The following is a 4,699-nucleotide window of genomic DNA, read 5'->3' on the forward strand; positions in this document are numbered from 1 at the left end:
AAAGCCGTAGAAATATATTTCCAGTTGTAAGTAGAGGCGATGCTTTAAACACTTCTCGGTGGCTCTTCAACAAATACCTGAACCTGAGCAATCCTGAGAGGAAGCTTACACTGGAGAGCTGGACTGAACACTAATCATTGAAATTTCAATGAACTCTACTTAAAATGTATATGAAACCAAAACCATATTGTTAAGGTCAGAAAGGAAATCATGGTTTCCGGTTGGTGCAAAAAATGTACAACAAACCTTTGGAGACAGCTTTTTCCCGATTGATGGAGAATAATTAAATAAGGATCCCATTGTTTAATATTAATTGGCGATCATGCAAGATGTCTTCGTGTGAATGAATTAAAATATTATTTTTCTACTTACAGAAAATAAAACAAAAAACCAAACGTATCCGAAGCTGGCTAGCTATCACCATTACCAAAACCCAGGGACCAGGGTTCCTGTGTGAACAAAACAGATGTGGAATCACAATAAATCATAAGCGATAATTTCTTTTGGTAGAATTATTCACTGGAAAAAAGGGTGGTCCTATTGACTTTTTCTTTTTCTCATTTTTTAATAGCTATCCCTATTTGACGGTAGAAACCACTCAGATTGGTCCTAGAGCCTTCTAAGAAGAATGAATAGCGTAGCCGCCAAGGCAAAAAAAATTAGCACGCCAATCCTAGACTTATTACACACACGCGCAAACGTGGATTTCATTGCCTCTGTTGGTCCAAGTTTCTCTAGAAAAAAAAAGTTGATTATCTTAGTTAAATAAACGTCTTCTAGAAGGTTCCCAATGGGAAAACGATTCATGTGTCAAAGTCCACGTTATAACATAATTAACTCATGCATTAAGTTTTTTATGGATTGCTTAATTTGCTTTGCTAGCTATTACTTTGAACTAGTCCTATAAAATGCATTGAACCACTTCCAAACTCTCCATCTCCAAATACCCATTATCCTAGGGCCCCCAATCCTCAATTTTTTTCTACATCATTTTTCAGCTCTCTTCCTGTCACAGATTAATTTAAGAAAAAAAAAATGGAATCTCATGGAACATCATGGGCTGACCAATGGGAAAATGGCCCAGACCCTGTGAGTGGTTCCAACCAATCCAAAAAGAAGAGCAACAACATTCTAGGCAAGACCAAAACAGTGGCCTCCACTGGCGTCCAGAAGTTGAAAGAGGGTACCTCTGTTAGTCTCAAATGGATCAAAACCAAGTATAACAAAACCACCAACAAACATTAAAAGTTATTACTTGTACTTTCTCTTCCGTTCCTTGTACTTGTTGATATTTAGTTCTTTTTTTTTATGCGGTTGACTACTTCTACTACCACCCATTTTTTAATTTTTGGCCTTTCAATTCATTTATTCTTGATGTATGAGATAAGTTTCGATGGACATAGCCCTTTACTCTATTTTGTTCTTGATAGTTTAGGAGATATAGTTGTACCTTTCGCCCTTGTTTTTTTCCCTTGATGGTTTAAGATTGTTGTATTGTATAAGTTTGTATAATTCTATTATATTTTTTTATGAATAACTTTGTATACTTATATAAACGTTGATCTTTCAATTTTATAGTTTCCTCTATCTTCAATACTGCCACTCATAAGGCTTGACAGTCAACAATTACCATGTTTGATATTAACTGTCACGCACGGTGATTTACACCAACAACACTTTATAACACCTTTAACGAGGAGTAATTTTATTTTACCAAAAAAAGTTGGTGCCTTTTTCCACCAAAGAGAGAAAAAAATGGTGTTTTGAGGAGAGAGAAAGACAAAATAGTAGGTGGAAGGTCTTTCATACGGTATCGAACATGTCTAAACTTGCTAGCACAAGGTGTGTATTTTTGGAGTCATTTTTACTTAAAGAGCTGTTTTATTTATACACCAAAATTTATATATCACTTGATAAGGATAAAAAAACTCTTCATAAACAGCTATAGTCTTTATTCATTGAAAATATATAGATGTTCATAAATAAACTCACTTAGTCAATAAAAAAAACATCAAATTGAATTGAATCTTCTCAAATTTGTCAAGATATATATACCTTCTAAAACCAACAATTTGTTTCAACTTAAAAGCGTATGTATGCATAATTACACAGAACTTTGCAATGAGTGTCATACACCCTTGTTAGGCACCATGTGCCCTACCAACCTGAAGCAAGGTGCCTACATACCCTCTCCGTTTCTCATCAATTATTCTTCTCTTTTTTTTATGTTTTTTTTTTCTCTTTTTCATATTTTTTCTTTCTATTTCTCACTTCCAATAGATGGAAATGATTCATTTCAATTCTAAAAATTGATACTTTGGTTGGGAAGTTTTGTATGTTCCTAGAGTGTTGTATGTATGATCTTTTGTAAGATTGTCTTAAATATTTTAAAATTATGTTCTAATCTTAAAAATTATAACTCTAATAAATAGAAAGAGCAATTTTAATAATTAAAAAGAAAAATAAATTTTAGTCTTTAAATTTTTTTATTCACTTTTAATCTCTATTTTAAAAAGCTTTTTATAAAAAAAATGATATTTTTAGAATCTAAACAAAGTCCTTACAAAATCAAAATCAATATTAAAAGTGAATAAAATTTTGTTAAGACTAAACTTAAAACCTTCATTGATTGGGAGTTTTGTGCTATTGCAATAGGTTTCGCCTAATTGAATTGGGATATTATATACTTATTCTATATGTACTCTTTTATTTTATTAATATTTTGAAAATCTCGTAACATATTTTTTTAATTTATTCTTAGGCTTTCTAACAATATGCAAATTTCCCCCGTATATGATGCATGGCATGTTAATATATGCACACTATAAGGACACTTGTATAATCATATATGTTTCAAAATGAATCTAATACATATGATAAGCTCCATTCCGATACATATTGGGTTAAAGTCTCTTAAGCCTTTTATGCGTTTGAGACATCTTAATATATTCTTACATTACCATGTCTTCATATACATGCAACGTAACAACTAGTCCTTGCAAGAAATTGTGTCAATTTTGTGTAATCGGCATGTGTTTACTCAATGTCGTCCCGAGTATATCTCGAGGTTCGTGGCCTGAAAAATATTTTATTTTTTGGGAACTAAATTTTTTAATCTCTTTAATAAAAAATTTGAGCAATAGCACATTCGTTAAGCAGTGTCGCGTCTTGACAATTATTTTTAAGTTATGAGTTGGCCAAAAAGACTATTATTTTCTAAGGTGATTGTTCATATGTCCCTTTACTCACAAAATGCTTAATATATTACAGCAAGCACTCTGCAATTCACTCCTATTTTACTCCTACTTTTTTTTTGCCTTTTCCTATTTCTCGTTTTATTTCCTCCTTTCTCGCACATGCTTTTAATTTTCATTATTATTAGATGTGAAATAGGATATGCTATTGTGTAAAACCTGAATTTGGTCTAAATTAAAAAATATTAAGTCTAAGTTTGACGTATTATCTATCAAATTTTATTATTAAGATTTATGTTGGCCTTTATCATAGGTTCATTGTTATAATTCAAAGTGACTTTTATCAAAGTCTCATAATGCTTAAAAATTTGTTCAAGAATTTATATCACTATTATCTTATACTTTTGTAAATAAACAAACAAATTAAATTGTCAATTGAGTTTAAGATCTATTCCGATATCTAACACAATATCGTTTGCGTGTTAGATTTGCAATTTCTGTAACATTAATGGATGATTCTCGAAACAATGATCGGCATTGTAGTTATTTCTTGGCCGTAGTCATAATTCATTAAAAATCGTAGCGTGTAGTTGCGTGTACTGAATTATCAATTCGGATCCACCGCAAGAGACGCAACACGCACAAGGGAGATTCACAACGGAGAGATAGCCGAAGCAAAGAGGATATTGGCGCTGCATGATTGAAGGATAAATGACAAGTTATCGGTTAGGGTTGTTCTTCATACAATGTTTAAGTTTTTTATTTTTCCTTAAATAAATATTAAATTCTTTAAATTTTACCAAACTTATTTGTGAATCACTGTAGTGCAATACTATGTTGAAGAGTATATGCATCAATTTGCAATTTAATAAATTAAAAAGTTACTTTTGAAAAGTTGTATTAAATATTTTAATATGATGGTTGGATAAATATACATTTGAAATGTTTCAATTTCTTCAATTGATCTAATCACCAAAACCGATGCATATCAAAACAATATTTGACACGCGGAACATTATTTTAATGGATAAAGTCTATGAACAAGCCCGAAGTCGGTCATTATTGATTGACCTTTACACACCAGCTAGAAAATCGTCATCAGTTTGGCCCATCAACAAAATCAAAACTACATATATACGACACGTAAGAGATCACAACAAAATCTATATTTGGAGGTATTTATTTAAATCTAATTTGATGGAATATAAATGTGAGTGCAGATTTTTTTATAAATTAAAATTCTATGAATTTGAGAGTGTTAATATTCATCTGCATCCGCATTTGAATTTATTTTATTAATAATATTATTATTATTTTTAAATATTATATATATATATATTTAATATTTTTTGAATATTAAAATTTATAATATTTTATTTTATAGAAAATATGATTTTAATATTTTATTATTAATTGTAATTAATATAATTTTTAAATTTATTATTTTATATATATGAATGTATACGTGTGTAGACTAAGAGATCTAAACTCTTGTCGCATATGGA

The sequence above is a fragment of the Cicer arietinum genome, chromosome 5, assembly GCF_000331145.2.
Source record: "Cicer arietinum cultivar CDC Frontier isolate Library 1 chromosome 5, Cicar.CDCFrontier_v2.0, whole genome shotgun sequence".
Taxonomy (NCBI): domain Eukaryota; kingdom Viridiplantae; phylum Streptophyta; class Magnoliopsida; order Fabales; family Fabaceae; genus Cicer; species Cicer arietinum.